Source organism: Macaca nemestrina, chromosome 14 (genome assembly GCF_043159975.1).
Source record: "Macaca nemestrina isolate mMacNem1 chromosome 14, mMacNem.hap1, whole genome shotgun sequence".
In the NCBI taxonomy this organism is placed as follows: domain Eukaryota; kingdom Metazoa; phylum Chordata; class Mammalia; order Primates; family Cercopithecidae; genus Macaca; species Macaca nemestrina.
The window spans coordinates 114,702,955-114,719,487 of NC_092138.1; the positions used below are offsets into that span (position 1 = coordinate 114,702,955).

Here is a 16,533-nt window from a genome sequence, read left to right on the forward strand (position 1 = left end):
TCCCCAGCCCAGGCACCTCTACTTGCCTCCTCTGCCAGCCTAGGTCATGCACCTGCTCCCAGGCCCTCACCTCCATGCCCCTGCTCCAGGCAGACCTGTGCTCATGCCTGTTGATACCACCTCTCCCTCCAGCCCTGGATGCCTCTGAGGCTGGTCCACATCTGCCTGGGAGTCAGAAAAGAGTTGGGCAGGAATCCAGACTCTCCCCATTAGCATCGGGCGACCATGGCCTCAGTCTTGTCTCTAAAACAGGAGAATTATGACAATCTCCAGCTTTCCTCCCTCCTCTCCATGCATCTGCTGAGAGCCAGCTGTGTGCCAAGCACAGTCCGGTGCTGGGGCCAGGGTCCCTACCTCATCCTGGCCGAGGGAGATGGGCTGTCGGCAGGCTAGATTCGCACCCCAGCCCTGAACCTCAGACACTGCCCAGGGGCTGGCGGTGCCAGTGGCTTCGATGGCACCTCACTGGCCTCTCCTTGGAATTTCCCTTGCTAAGTCTGGGCTGGAAGCTCCAGGGCAGGCCCGTCTCAGCCACATCTACTCCCCCTCTGCACCCCCAGATCCACGGGCAGGCTCTCAGTGAGAGATGACGGGGTGGCCCGTGTGGAGCAGGCTCTGGGGCTGTGGGGACATTTTCTGTGACTGTGCCAACTGGTAGGACTTCAATTATGTTTTAACAAGACAAGATCAGCTGTGTAGACCATGCTGCGGTTTGGTTTCCTGTCCCAGTGGCTACGTCAGAGCCGTGCTCTCGGAATAGTGCCAAGGTTTCCTTTGTAGCACATTTGTTTCCCGTAAGGCGTCCCCATCAGTCCATCCAAGGAATCTCTCTGGAACGCAGCTCCTGACCTAGGCCCCAAACATCTGATGTCCTGGGTCATCCAAGGTTGCTCCTGATTTACATTTCTAGCCTCACCTGCACTGCCCCAATGCCCTTTAGACTTGTCTGGGTAAGAGGTTGTTCCTCTGGCCTCCCCAGCCACCAACTTTGCAATTTTCTTGTTTCTGGGCCTTTGCTAGTGCCATTCCCAGGACCTCGAACTCTCCCCTCCAGCTCTGCATACTGAGATTCCTGGCCATCTGTCTCCATGCTCCTTGAGCAAGCCTTTCCTGATTCCCACCCCTGAGATGGCTCCCTCTTCTGGGCTCTAGTAGCACCACTGTCTGCACCACGTTTGGCATTTACAGTTTATCAATAATTCAGCAGCAAATATTCCTTGAGCTCTTACTGCATCCTGGGCCTAGCTTTGGGTCCCTGCTTTTGTGAAGGTTTCAGTCTTGTGGGGGACATGAATGCGTACTGTGATTTTGGGAGTGCAGAGAGGGAGAATGGGGAGTGTTAACAGGGGTGGCAGCCAGGAGAGATGGCCCTGAGTGAGGGGCCAGATGCTGAAACCTGAGGATGAGTAGCAAGAAGATGGGAAAGAGCACCCTGCACAGGAAATGGCATGTGCAAAGGTCCAGAGGTGGGAAGGACAAGGCAGAACCTGGAGAAGCTCATCCTGCTTGGAGCATAAGAGCAGGAAGGGGACAAGACAAGAGGGGTGAGGTCAACAGAGACCTGGCAGGCAGCAGGGCGTTGGTGCCTAAGCCAGCCTTCCTGGAGCCCTGTCCCTACCTCCCTGTTACAGCTTGGTGCTCCTTCCTCTCCAAAACACTTTCCAGGTCAGTCTTCCTCACATTTTACGTGCATCGAGTTGCCTGGGGAGCAGGGCTGCAGGACTGTGCATTTGTTTTTGTTTGTTATGTTTTTGAGATGGAATCTCCCTCTGTTGCCCAGGCTGGAGTGCAGTGCAGGATCTCGGCTCACTGCAACCTCTGCCTCCGGGTTCAAGTGATTCTCCTGCCTCAGCCTCCCGAGTAGCTGGACTACAGGTGTGTGCTAGCACACCTGGCTGATTTTGTAGTTTGAGTAGAGACGGGGTTTTTGCCATGTTGGTCAGGCTGTCCTTCAACTCTTGACCTCAAGTTGATCCTCCTGCCTTGGCCTCCCAAAGTGCTAGGATTACAGGCGTGGGCCACCGGGCCTGTGGGATCAAACTGCTTCCCAATACTGAGCTGCATCCCAGCCAGGACTGTGCATTTCTAGCAAGCACCTGGTGTTGCTGGTGCGGCATCCTCGGACCACACTTTGAGGACAAGGGGCTGCAGCCCTTGGCTTCTGGGACATTGCGCTCTCCCCGATTTCTCCCTCCCTCCTTGGCTGGCTTCTCCTCCTCTCCTGACCTCTAAGCGTGAAGGGGCCCAGGGTCAGGCCTCAGGTTCCCCTTCCTTCCCCATATCCACACCAACCCCATATCCACCCTTCCCACGATGGCTTCCTGCTCTTTACAGCTGCCAAGCCATGTATCAAAAATATTCCCTGATCCATGGTTACTCTCCACCCGCTTAACCTGCTTGGTTGGTACGTTTACCCCATACTTGGCATAGTATACCCTCATTTACTGTCGTTTCTTCCCTCTGGAATTGGAGTTGCTGAGGACAGGAGCTCAGTCTCTTATTCTGGTGCCTGGAACGGTGTCCAGGGCCCATGGTGGGCACCTGTTGACTCTCAGCTGAATGAGGAGTGAATGCGTCCAGGGGAAGGGTCAGAAGGGTGCTGGCCAGGAGAGTCACTGGACCGGTTCTGCTTTTGGGAGTGGCTCTGTGGCTGCGGGTGCAAGCAGGCATGGTGGGGTGGGTGTGGAGGCAGAGTGGGAGGAAGTCGTTCAGAGGCTGTCATGGTCAACTGTAGGGAGGAGGTGGTGGGCTGGAGAGAAGGGGATGGGGGATGAGTGGGAGGGAGCACTAACAGGGCTTGGTGGTGGTTTGATGGGGAACAGGGAGGAGTCCTGGGAAACCCAGAGGCTTCTGGCCTGGGCAGCTGTGAGCGGGGAGCCCCCGAGTTTGCCATGCTCCTGCCTGGGAGCACCAAGGTGGGTGCCACTAGAATCCGGGCTGTGCATCACCTTGGGCTAAATTTCTTTGGTTCCTCCATGTTTCAATTTGATAAAATGGAGATGACAGTAGAAGTCACTCCATAATCGGTGGGGGGGCCTCACCCTTGTTGTGCAAAGCAGCATTAGCCAGAGTTTCAGCCAAGATGGGGTAATGGGGACCAGGCTTGCCCTCCCGCTTGAAGGTGACACCAGGTGATGAAGGGAAGCACTCCTCAAACCATGAGGGAGAGACAAGGAGGGTCCTGTGGTGGCCCCAGCTCCCTCCAGCTGGAATCCCAGGCTATGGTGCAGGGAGCTCAGGTGCAGCCCGCTGGTCTCCCTGAGTTGCGGAGAGAGATGATAGCCCAAGGAGACCAAAGTCACTGGAGGTCACCGGACACAGAACTGGGGAGTAGCCTACTGCTCCGTGGGGGACCATGGGGCCACAGGGCTCTGCAAAGGGTCCCCCATGAGTAGCTGGCTGAACAGTGACTCTAATGTGAACAAAACTACCTGAGGCAAGAGAAGGAACTAGTTGATAGGATTCCAGGGAACAATATTTGAAGCTCTCACAGGTCCAGAAATAGTTCCTCTTCCCACCAATCAGGAAGGTTTCTAATTCATGAAGCACTGGGTACAGCACTCAGAAGGGTTTGGACTAACAGCTGCTCTAGTCTTGCCTAACAAAGCTTAAAAGCAAGGCCTGAAAGGATCGAACTGTTTCCCAGTAACTGAGCTGCATCCCACAACAGACCTCACAAATATGTATTGCAATATAACTATGAAGTGGAATTCACAATGCCTGGCATCCAGTAAAAAATGTACCTGGCATGGAAAGAAGCAGAAAAATACAAACCACAATGAACAGAAAATCAATTCATTGGAACTAACCCAGAAGTGGCACAGATGATAGAATTAGGAGACAAGGGTATTAAAACAGTTATTAACTGTAGCTCATAGGTTCAAAACACCAGAGGAAAACTTGAGTGTATTAAGTAGAGACATAGAAGATATGAAAAAGAACCCACCAAACTTCTAGAGATGAAAACGTGACAATGCCTAAGATGAAAAATACAGTGGATGGAATTAACCTCAGACTAGATATGGCAGAAGAAAAGATTAGTGAACTTGCAGAGAGCGGTAGAAATGATCCAAAATAAAATAGAGAGAAAAACATCAATAAATGAAAAAACAAACAGAACGTCAGTGAGGTGTGGAGAAGTTCAAGGGGTCTGATATATGTATAACTGGAATCTCCAAAGAAGTTGGGGCTGGTGCAAAAAACAATTAGAATAAATAAAAATTTCCAAATTGGATATTATAAACCCACAGATCCAAAAAGCTCCACAAACCACAAACACAAGAAACAGGAAGAAAACAACACCAGGGAACATTATAATCAAATTGCTTAAAATCAGCAATGAAGAGAAAAATCTAAACACAGAGAGAAGGGCTGAATGACCTACAGGAGCCCGAAGGTAAGAATAACGGCAGACCCCTTGCTGGAGACAATGAGAGCCAGGAGACAGTGGAGTGGTGTCTCTTGAGTATTAAAAAAAGAAAGGCCATTAACCTGGAATGTCCAATCCAGAAAAAGAAAAAAAAAAAACCCTTCCAAAATGAAGGGGAGATGAAGAGCAGCATTTACACTGTCTCCTTTTCTAGACTTGTCCAGGGGACAGGGCCCAAAACTCAGCTCCTTCTCAGACACACAGGTCTGGACCTACCACTGTGGATTCTAATTTTCTCACTGGGTTTGGATCCTAACCTGAGCCATGGTGACAACATCTAAGTGGCCAGTCTGGGGGGCTCCCTGCTCAGCCTTCAATCTCACAAAACCCAGCTTCAAGGCCTCCCTGGGAGCCAGACAGCGGGAGGTGCTTTGCTCGTGGGGGACTGGGTAGAATCAGGCTTGTCTGGTGAGAGGCAGGGTTGAGGAAGCAGCAGCTCCTCAGGGCCTCTCCCCCGGGGACCCCAGTCCCTTGGGCCCAGGCCCTTCAGAGCGAGCCTGGGGTGGAACAAATCACAGGGTGGGATGCGAAGCACGTTCTGCACACCAACCCTGACCCTTATGCATCCTTACCCGTCACCACAAGAGTGTGAAAACAAAAGAGACGTGCAATTTTTTTAGAAAAAACAACAAGCCAAAAAATATATAATGTCTATTTCAGCTGTTCACAAGGTTACAGGCAGTTTCCATGGCTACAGCTGTGCACTGCATGTGCTAGGGTGAGGAGGTGGGGCTCTCCTTAACCCAACAGTTGGGACACTTGGACAATTTCGGCCCGGGAGCCAGACACCTGCTGCTGGCAGGAGAGAATGGGGGAGGGAGGGAGGGAGAGAGAGAGGGAGGGAGGGAGAGAGAGAGGGACTGCTCTCCCAGGACTGTGATGTTGGTGGTGAATTAGAATAACACGCTCATGCTCCTCGGCCCACTGTAGTTTTGGTTGAGTTCTTGGGTCTATATCTACCTGGAGAGAGCAGCCTGAGAGTTAGAGACAGGAGTCCTTATCTTATTTCACAGGTGGGGCACTGGGGACAGGGACCTGAGGCACCAGCAAACAGGTGGTAAATGAACACCTGGGCTGCTGGTTCATGTGCCTGTCACTCAGGGCTCCTTTCAGTGCCCCCTCTCAGGCTGCTCAGAGGTGCCCTGAGATCTCTACCCCCATCAGGGAGAGCCCAGGGCAGATGGAGGGGAAGGGTGCCAGCCTGCCCCTGCTGGATGCAGGCAGCGCCCCCTCCCCCAAGGGCCTTTTCCCCTTCCCTGTGAGTGGCCCTCGCACCTGTGCCCTGGGGGCACCTTCCACCTGGTCTGAGCCCTGCACTTTCAGCTTTGTCTCCTACCCTCCTCCTGTCCTGCCTCCGGGCTGTAGCCATTCTGGCCTTTAAATGCCTTACCTGCACAGAGTTCGCCTCTGCCTCCTGGCCTTTGCACACACTGCTCCATCGACCCAGAACTTCCATCCACTCCTTGCATGGTCAGGTCAGGCTCCTGCTCAGCTCTCAGCTCAGACGTGACTTCGGGGAAGCTTTGCTGCCCTCCCAGGCCTCCTCTGGGTTCCCCTTCCCAGCACACGGTGCTGCATTGTGCCACAAAGGGAACCTGGATCCCGGGACCCCACTGCAAGCCTGACAGCAGCTGACGCCTGTGTCTGTGTGTTTGCCTGTGTGTGTGTCTGTGAATGTCTGTCTGTGTATCTGTGTCTGTGGGTGTCTGTGTCTATGTGTGTCAATGTGTAAAGGGTGTGTGTATGTGTGCATATGTATGTGTCTGTGTGCACGTGTGAATATGTGTGTGCATGTATCTGCATGCATGTATGAGTGTGTGCCTGTGTGTCAGTTGTGTCTGTGTATATGTGTGCATGTCAGTGTGCTTGTGTATCTGTGCATGTGTTCATGTGTGAAAGTGTGTGCATGTGTAAGCATGCGCATGTGTATGTCTGTGTGCATGTGTGTGGTCTGTATGCATGTACAAGTGTGTTTTTGTGCATGTGTGTGTGCATGTGGTCTGTGTGCATGTGTGTGTGCATGAATGTGTGTCTGTGTATGAGTGTGTGTGCATGTGTGTGCTAGTGTCTGTGTGCATGTGTATGCATGTGCAAGTGTGGGTGTGGTCTGTGTGCATGTGTTTGTGAATGTATGGGTGAGTGTGGTCTGTGTGCATATGTGTGTGTGTGTATGCATGTGTGTGTGCATACGTGAGTGTGAGCGTGTGGCCTGTGTGCATGTGTGCATGCGTGTCTGTGTACGTGTGTGTGTGTGTCTCTGTGTGCATATGTGTGTGTGTGGTCTGTGTGCATGTGCAAGTGTGAGTTTGTGTGTGCACATGTGTGTGGGTCTGTGTGCATGTGAACTGTGTGCATGTGTGCGTGTGCATGTGTGGTGTATGTGTGCACGTGTGTGAATGTGTGTGCATGAATATGAGTCTGTGTGCATGTGTGTGTGGGAATGTGGTCTGTGTGCATATGTGTATGTGTCCATGTGTGAGTGCGGTCTGTGTGCAGGTGTGTGAGTGTGGTCTGTGTGCGTATGTGTGTGTTTGAGTGTGTGTGTAGTGCTGAGGGTGGATGAAGAGCAGCATGCAGGGGCAAAGGTAGAGTCCAGCAGCCTGGCCCATCTCAAAGAGACTGGCTGGCCCACATGGCAGCCGGGGCAGGGGCGTGTGCCATGGTACCTGTTTCCCTGTGGTGTCACCCACTCTCAGTTCAGTGGAGCCCAGGGCACCTGGCACTTACGAGAGAAGCCCCAGATGGCCCCTGCAGCTGGGCCTCTAGATTCCTGCAGTTCATTTGAAGCTGGGCCCAGCGTGTTCCCTGGAGTTTTAGATGGGGTCTGCAGTGGGACGGGGTGGGAGCAGGGGTGAAACCAGAGGGTAAAAGGATGGGTGGAAGCCCAGGGAGTGATGGGGCTTGAGGAGAGGTTGGTCTAAGCTCCTGGAGTCACAGCCTCCCAGAATCTTAAAGCCACATTTGAGAGTCTTAGAAAATCAGAACATACAACCAGTGGCGGCTCAGAATCTGAGACTCCTTTCCTCTTAGGTTCAGAAGGGACTTCAGAAGATAACTGGTATCATCGCGTGCTCAGTGAACAATCGCAGACGCCCCCTAACCCCCTCTTCCCCTCGCAAATAACAATTCATCCAAGGCCATTGACTCAACTCTCCCTTGGTAGGGGGTAGACAGGTGCTTCACTGCCTCGAGTTCCTCGCTGAACTCCAGACATTTTGTGTCTCCCTGAGGTCACCCCAAGTTCTCTCTCAAGTACCAGCCATGAGGACCCCTGGGAGGGCCCTACTCACCTACAAGCTGTCTGAGAGCAGGGCCTGTGAGCTGACAACCCTTCATCCATTCCTCACTCTCATTCACTCCTCCTGGAGCCCTGACCACCCACTGCCCCGTACTAGGCACAGGGGTTACAAAGACCCACCGGGCCCCCTTCCTGAGCCTCTGAGCTCTCTGGGCAGGGCGCGCCTTTGGAGCCAACTCAGCCATTCTGTTATAACTTGTGCGGTAACTCCGCTGCCCTGAGCAGTCTTTGGCCAAGCCTTCAGCAAAGACCCCGCCTGGAGCAATTTTTTTAACATTAATTTTCCTTTTTAAAGAAATTGGGCTCAGCCATTTTTAAACGAGCGGAGGCGTGCTATTGAAAGGGTCTGTGTTGCAGATGAGAGGATTTTTTAGAAACTGGTCGTGCTGTCAATACAAGTAGCAGCATTAACCCCAGGGGCCTGGCCAGGCGAGACCCACCCCCTCTGGAGTTCCCTTCCGATTACTGAAACCCCCATAACTGGAGAATGGCAAGTGCCACACGGGTCAGACGCAGCTGCCCCCCGGATTGCTCCCACACGCCGGCTCGCCTCCCATTTCTGGAACACTGCAAGTCCCTTCTTCCCTGAGGACATTTTGCTGGTTTTGAACATTTGAGGGAAGACTTTGATGGGAAACCAGATGCCATCTCTGTCCCTAACCATGGGGTGCCTTGGTCCGGGGGAGCCACAGCCACACAAAACACCCAGCCATCTGACCACCATGGCGTCAGGGCACGTCTCGGAAGGGCTGACTAAAGCTGGGACCTGGCACTGGCCAGGAGGTCCTTCAGGCAGAGAGGGGAGTAGGTGGGAGGAGCCTCAGGGAGGAAGGGACTCTGAGAGTTCCAGAAACAGGCAGTAGCCAGCACACGGAGTACCGGAGGGAGGACCAGCAGGGAAGCTGGGGGCTGGCAGGGTCTGTCCTGGGTGGGGCTCCACGGGCTGCACGGGGGCTGGGTTCTATCCTCAGCTGGGAATGATTTTAAGCAGGGTTTGAACCCTGCCCCCCCCCACACACACACACAGGGAGTTTTAGCACTGCCACAGGGCCACTTGGCAGGCCTTGCCTCCAGCCATGCCCAAGACCCCGCAATATAACAATTTCCATCTGCCACACTTCTACCTGGGCCTGGGATCTCCCATGGGTGACGATGCATGAGTCCTCATCACTCTGCAAGCAGGAAAGAGCCAGGCCCAGTTTCATAGACCAGGAAACTAGGGCACAGAGAGGTTCAGTAACATGCCTACGCTCACCAGCTGGAAGAGTTCGAATCCAGCTGGTGGGGTTGAGCTATGGGGTCCCACGCTTGCGACTGTTCAGTGCATCTGACTGGTTCTCTGGATGTGCCCTCCCTGCTCCTCCCTCCCCCTGCTTCCGTCCACCAGTGCTACCCCCTCCCCTTCTGGCGCCTGGGCAATGATAGGCGTTTTCCCAGGAAGAGAAGGGCCAGCAGTGAACAGGACGGCACAGCCCAGGGGTGACAAAAAAGACCACGCGAGTGATTGTTCAAGACTCTGCGTTGGAAAACAATTTTTTTTTTTTTTTTGAAATAGAGATCTGTTCAGTAATTAGAGGGAACTCTCATGTGGGAAGTTCCATGAAGGTAAAATTAAAGTTGACTACATTTTTAATTTTGTAAATGGGTTCACACGGAGGCAGGAGGCTTCTGCGTAATGAGTGTTTAACCAAACAAACTCTAAACACAGGTAAATACCAGAAGCTCACAGTCGACAATGTTGCAGAGAAGCTGATATTTTTCTAGTAAAATATTGGACGCTCTTTTCTGCCTTCCTTTGAATCAGAATTGAATCATTATATCCCAGAATCAGCCCTCTTAAAGCAGTGGCTAGTTTTGAACCGTTTAGAGGGGAGACCTGAGATGGGATTCTGGCCCTAAATATGGGGTCTCCTTTCAGCGGAGTCTGCTGGGCTCCAGGGCAGAGGAGAGGCCAGTGCAAGAGGTTGGCCCAGGGAGAAAGGGCACCTGGGGTGGGTGGGTGCTTGCCTTCGGAATGGGAAAATGAACATCTTTATTTTGCCTTAGTAAAGTTCCCTAATGAATCAAGTGAGACTGCATTTGCCAACGCCAACTGGAGGACTCGAAAACAGGATGTAAACATGACATTTCAAACACAAAGGTGAGGCCCTTGACAAATGCTACAGAGAAACCATTCCCAGACGCCTCCCCACCTGCTGCTGTGGGTCCAGTGCATCCCCAGCGCGTCCCACCGCAGCGGGCCTTTTCCTCCAGAGCCTCAGATCACTCTTGGCAAAATAATCAGAGCTAACACTAGGGGGATGCGTTGGCAGGAACTGCGGAGGGTCTGCATGGCTGGTGAGCGGAGTGGAGACCAGGGGATGAGAGTCGGGGGACAGCACGTGGGAAAAGCAACCCCAGCCACAATGCAGCTTGGAAAGCTAAAAGCCAATGAGATGTCAGGGAAGTGGCCCAGCCTGTTCTCTCCCACCCTCAAAAGGAGTAGAGGAAATTCAGGGCCATCTTTAGTGGGGCCACCGCTCATTAGCCAAAGTCGACAGACTAGTCCTCCTGCCTCCTGGTGATGACAGGAGACCCCATGTCTATGCCACACCGACTCCTTCCTGCTCCATACTCATCCTTCAGGGCTTAGCTTAAGCCCCACCTCCAGGAAGCCTTCCCTGCCTGCTCCAGCCCAGGGCATACGTTCCTTCGAATCTGGGTACCTGCTACCTTGCACCCATCTTCTAATCCATGGACAGCTGCTTTTGCATTGCTATTTCTTTTCTTTTCTTTGTTGGTTTTTTTTTTGTGGGGGGGGGACACAGAGTCTCACTCTGTCACCCAGACTGGAGTGCAGTGGTGTGATCTTGGCTCACTGTAACCTCCGCCTCCCAGGTTCAAGCAATTGTCATGCCTCAGCCTCCTGAGTAGCTGGGATTACAGGCTCACACCACCACGCCTGGCTCATTTTTTGTGTTTTTATTAGAGAGGTTTCACCATGTTGGCCAGGCTGGTCTCAAACTCCTGACTTCAAGTGATCCGCCTGCCTTGGCCTCCCAAAGTGCTGGGATTACAGGCATGAGCCACTGCGCCCGGCCTATTTATTTCTATTCACACTGCACATCCCTCGTCCAACTACGAAATCCTTCCCTGGAGTGATTACTTGAGTGGACGAGTATATAAAATGAACACACACAAAACATAAAACCTGTGGATGGCCTACATGACTGTTTACTGATAGGGGTCCAGGTCAATCAATGACAGACTAGGGTGTCGACACGCAGACACAACCAAGACCTGTGAAGTCAAAGGACAGGGAAGAACACACACAGACTGGTCCCTCGGTGGTGCCCAGTGTGGCTGACACACACGTCACTGACACAGCCGAGCACTGGGGGGCAGGCCACACCCAGGAAACCAGGGGCTTCTACTTTGTGTAAAAACAACCAACCAACCAACCAACCAACCAACGAACAAAAGCTGAATAGCTTGGCTTTTCTCTTACCGCAAGCATGTATTTCTTTTATTCAAACACCCTTTAATATATGACGTTAAATATATAAGGAACATGAAGGAGACAATCACCCTTGCTTTATGCAAATAGAACCTCTTTTCTGCTGTGGTGGGTGGTGAGTCTCAAACTCCACGGAACACAGGAATCACCTGGGGGCTGGTTACAACAGGTCTGGGGGCCTGGGAACCTGCATTTCTCACGGGTTCCTAGGGATGCTGCTGCTGCTGCTGCTGCTGGTCCTCAAACCCCATCTGGAGTAGCCCAATTTCAGATTGATGTCTATAAGGTAGTGCAGCCAAATACAGCAAATGCAAATGAGGATGATTACAAAAGAGAGAGGACGGTTCTCCAGGGACCCGGGACCTGCCAGCAGGCCCAGCTCCCAGACAGGGCCAGCCTGTTGCATGCAGGAACTGTGGACCTGCTCATGAGAAACAGAGATGGAGGTGGCGATGGTTATGCCTGTGTGTGAACACTGAGGTCAGGAGCCAAGGCCGCCCCACAGTGTGGGGTTTGCCTGTTTGCCGGGTGCAGTCCGAGGCCTGTGGGCCCTGAGGCCACCTCACAGCAGAGCCAGGAAGTGAGCACAGGTCGGGGTTGCGTGGGGTGCACCTGGCACCTGGCTCGACCGGGCCTGGGCTCTTCTCCCGGTCTGCTGGCTGGGAGGTAAGCTGGCACATCTGAGGCGGATGTAATGATTGCCATTTTATGAATGAAGAACCTGGGGCCCAGAGAGGCTGAGTAACCTCACGAGGGACACACAGCTTGGATGGAAACACGGCTCTGCTTAGCTACAGAAGCTGTGCTCTTGTCCACTCAGCCACACTGCCACCCTTAGTAGCCAGGGAATGTGGTGGACGAGGTGGCAGCCCCGGGAGCCTGGCTTGTTTTGGGGCCTCTGTCCCAGTCCCTGCCCAGCCTCCACTGGAGCCTCCCAGCTGGTGCAGCCTTCTTCCACCTCTGCCACCTGGGAAAACTGAGCACAAAGGCACAGGTGACTAGCTCGGTCCGGCAGGGACCCACTCCCACAGGCACGGTTCCCTGAGGGCTGGGAGCGCCCAGAGCACAGGCGGTAACATCCAGCCCAGTGGAATGACGGCTCTGACACTGAGCTGCTGCTGAGATAACAGTCCTCCCCCAGGTCCCTGGGGCCGCATCCTCACTGCCTACACGTGGCCCATCCCGAGTGTCCGGCACTGCCTGAGCCTGACTTAAGGGAGTAGTATAGGAGTGACATTTGGGCAGTCTTAGGCCATCTCCCATCACCCCAACACAAACATCCAGCCCCCTACATGCTTATCACTTGCCCTCTTCTTACCACCCTGGTCCAGGCCCCCATTGTTTCCCTTCCTTCCCAGCTTCCTGCCTGCAGGGCTCCCTCTCCAAGTCATTCCCCATGGTGCAGCCAGAGAGGGTCCCTAAAGGCCAGAGGCGACCGTGACCCTCCAGGCTCACAGGCCCTGGTTCCTGTGGACTTCAGCGGAAAGTCCAACCACTGAGCAGGGCTTACAAGCCTGGCGGAATTGGACCCCACCTGCCTCTCCGGCCTCCTCCTTCACTGATGAGGCCCCAGGGAAGGAGGAGGCACAATCTCCATTTTCCAGCCCACGAGCTTCAGACCCAGGGTTCCACAGCCAGAAAGCAGCAAAGCCAGGCTTTGAACTCTACCTCCACCAGCCCACATCACCCCAGGGGCAACAGGATTCCTTCCTCTCTCGAGCAACCCCCAGCAAGCGGGGATTGGACCAAGGCCTGCGGGAGGATTCGGCAGTGGAGGGAGGGGGCTGGCAAACACTGAGGCCTCAGAACTCATCAAATCCCCTCTGGAGCAAATCCAAAAGGACTGAGACACTGCAAGAAGGACCAGCGCCAAGTGTGGCAGCAGCTGGTAGAGAAGCCCCCCAGCCCCACCCTGGCCTCTGTAGGGTGGGCCCCGGGACCACATGCTCTCGGTGTCCAAAAGCCTTTCGGCCGGACTCACGGTTGCCCTGGTGTCCCATGTGCCAGCAGGAAAGGCAGGGGCACCCTCATTTTGCAGATGGGGTTGTGGAGTGATGTGCCCGTGGTCTGGCCTGGAATCCACTCTCTCTGCCACACAAATTGCCATTTTACTGACACATAGATCAGGACTTGCTACTCTGAAGAGGGAAGTGGCAGTGGGGCCAGGAGCTGAGTGGAGGACAGAACAAGGGCCCGGCTGCTACTCTGCCTCCCCTCCTGCCCCGAGAGTTTAGAGTCAGAGGTAATTGACTGAGATGAAATAAATCTCTCCCCTCCCGAGTGCTGTAATTATTCTTCGCTGGAACCGGCTGCCATGAGGCTGCAGAGGCAGGCCCACGTGGCAGGAGCCAGAGGTCTCACTGCAGGAGTGGGTGCCCCTGCTGTGAAGCCTCACCCAGAACCAGCACCAGAAAAGTCAGGAATATAGAGCCAGCCCCTAAATATACAAAACAGGGGTGATCACATGAGTAGGGAGTAGGATTGGCAGGGATTGGGGGCTTGGATTCCGGTCAGTACGAAGATTTCAAAACCGCTCTGCACCCCCTCAATACCGTGGCAAAAAGGGAGGAACCGCATTCCTCTCAGCTTCCATACTCCATCCAGGGCTTAGACGAACACAACTGCAATGGCTCAGAGGGGACATTAAATGATCCACCCCATAATTTTGTCGATGGGAGACTGAGGTCTAGAGAGGAAAGTGACTTGCCCAAGGTCACCCAGAAAGGTGGACAGAACTCAGCAGATGAGTCCCGACTTCTCCACCTGTGCCTACCTTTCCCCAGGCGCCCTTGTTCATGTTTGCTGATGGTACCGGCATGACAGACGTGTGTTGGGGACTCCAGCCTCAAGGGTAGGAAGAGCTCTGTGGGGCTCCTTTACCTACTTGCTGGAGAGGGGAGGCTGGAGAAGATGCAACACCTCTGTGTACCAGGATTCTGAGTGGTGTTGGCAGGTCCTGAGAGTCCAGCAGTGCACCCTGGAGCTCCCACTCCCTCCCCATGCAACTGGGGCACTGAGGCTGGGAGCCTGCGGATCCTTCCCAGACCCCCAAATCCTTCAGGAGCCATTTCCAAGCTTTCTAAGTAAGTCCAGACAAGCCAGCCCCGTTGGAAACTCAGCTGATAGGGAACCCAAAACCCAGCTGGATCCAGGGTACACAGACTGCCCTGTCGGTCTTTTTCATCGTGTCGTGCAGATGCTCAACAAACTGCCAGCAAGTGCAAGACCAAATGAACAAAACCCCACATTTCCTGGGCCCCCAAGCCTTAGGGTGAGATTTCTTCACAAGTCGCCAGCACCTAAGCTGTTTAGGAAGCTTGCAGTCAGTGCACCAAGAGTTAAAACCAACCCTTGCCCAGCCCAGGAAGTGCTGGTTCTCATCTTTTCAGGTGTGTAGATCCCTGGTCACCTCCACTCCACTCTATTCTATAAGAGGGAGAAGGTGGGAAGATGGGCAAAGGTGCTTTCCCAGCAACCCTGAACTTCTTTGGGGTTGGCAATTACTGCTCTCCCCAGAAGCCCTGAAGAGCCTGGGCTGGCAGGGGCTGAGGGAAATGCAGGGGAGAAGGCTGGCAGGGTGGCTCCCTGGCTCTCCTGAGCTCCTACTTCCTGGGGAAGGTGCCAGGATGAATGCTGAGGCTCAGGCCTCAAGGATATTCCCTTTACCCTGCAGGAGGTTTCATGAACTTGACCCTTGAGTTTCTTGTGTCAGAGCCACCGGGGCTGCTACAGGACACACACATTAGCAGGACCACTTGTGCTCAGGCAGTCCCTGGCCGTGGGAGGACAGGACATGAGTGGGGTAAGACAGTGGAGTCCGGAGGACCCATGTCGAATATCTCTTGGGTTTTTGATGTGTACAGTCTTTTCCTTTCTGGCCGAGGAAACCCAGTGTCAATCAGGCACCCCCCACCTGTCACTGAAGCAGAGATTCCTAACAGACAAAGGTGTGAGGTGGTGGTGAGAGAGGCTGGCATGTTTGAGGCCAGCTCCACTACTTCCCCACTCTGTGACCTTGGGTAAGAGACCAAACTTCTCTAAGAATCAGTTTCTGCATCTGTGAAGTGGGGCCAAGGCCCCTTTCTCGTGGGTGTTGGGTGAATGGGATGGGATGAAAATGCAGCACCAGCTCTGGCAGAAGGCAAAGCTTAACAAATAAGTCTTTGCTCTTGGCAGGAAAAGAAGGGGGCCAGGTTTCCAGTGGGCTCTTCTGGGAAACTTTCCCTCCCCACTGCCCCCTCGCCCCCAGGCCACTGTTCCGAGGGAAATGAAGCCTCCCTTCCTAAAGTGGGTCCCCCGCCTCTCCCTAGGCCCTCGTGCCCACCTGGGTCTCAGTCTCCTCCTCAGGGAGAAGGGTGGAAACCAGGGGATGGGTGACGCCAGCTGGGTCAGGGGACCTGGTGCGAGGCAGCCGGGGCAGGCTGCAGTTGGCACTCTGGACAAGTGGGCACCCCGCTGGAGCTTTCCAGCCTGCATCTTCTGCCCCACACCCCGTGACCCGCGGCCCGCTCGGCCCTTACCTTGAAGCAAGGGAACGGCGCTGCCCCGGCCGCCAGGACTTGGGCGCACGTGACGGGGCGGGCGGGCGTCCGTCCCGGGCAGGGCGCAGCTAGCGGCGGCCGCTCATGCCCAGGCCACGGCGGTGGCGCCTGGTGGGGCTGGGCGGGCGAGGCGAGCGCTGAGAGGCCCTGGAGGCCCCCGGGGAGGCGACTGCGTGCCCGGGGGGGCACCCCTGCCAGCTCCGCGCTGCGGCCGCGACTCCGGACGCCCGGGCTGGCTCCCTGCGAGCGGCAAGCGCGGCTCCAGCCTGGTCCCGAGCGCAGGGCGCGCGCTGGCGGGGAGGGCGCGCGCCCGAGTCTGGCGGGGAGCGCGCGTCACCGGCCCGCGCGCGCAGTCGTCGAGGGATGCCGGGAGCTGCCCGGGGAGCTGTCCCTGGTGCTGACGGCTCGTCCGCTCTCGCCGGGGCCGCGCGACCTCCTGGAGGCCTGGGGGCGCCCCCAACCCGGCCCGCGCCCGTGCGGTGCTCCCTCTGCTCTCCGCCTGTTCTTGGGGCGTTCCGGCTTCCACAACGTTGGGATCTGGAGTCAGGCCGAAGCTGCTGCTTATCCACAGTGGGGCAAGTGCCTTACCCTGGTTGAGCGGCTGGTTCTTATCTTTAAAATGGGGAGTTAACACCAGCACCTTTAGGGTTGGTCTGAGAACGAAATCCGATGATGTTTCGAGGCCCGGCACACCATAAGTGCTTAATAAATGCTCGCCTTTGTTACTATTTATTTCCCTTCTCTGAGTTAGCAATCCTGGAGCAATTGA

The 16,533-nt window shown here is 54.8% G+C and overlaps 1 protein-coding gene across 2 annotated transcripts in view; it reads right to left on the minus strand.

Annotated features, from left to right (window-relative positions):
- The window catches only part of LOC105471873 (family with sequence similarity 163 member B), a 32,472-nt gene extending 16,415 nt beyond the window's left edge, over positions 1-16,057 (minus strand). The window contains exon 1 of one of the 2 annotated variants that reach the window (XM_011724667.3): positions 15,744-16,057. The gene's annotated coding sequence lies outside the window, so the exon portion shown is untranslated. The remainder of the gene's footprint in view (positions 1-15,743) is intronic. The other variant, XM_011724668.3, reaches the window with a different exon arrangement.
- Positions 16,058-16,533: the final 476 nt, after the last annotated feature.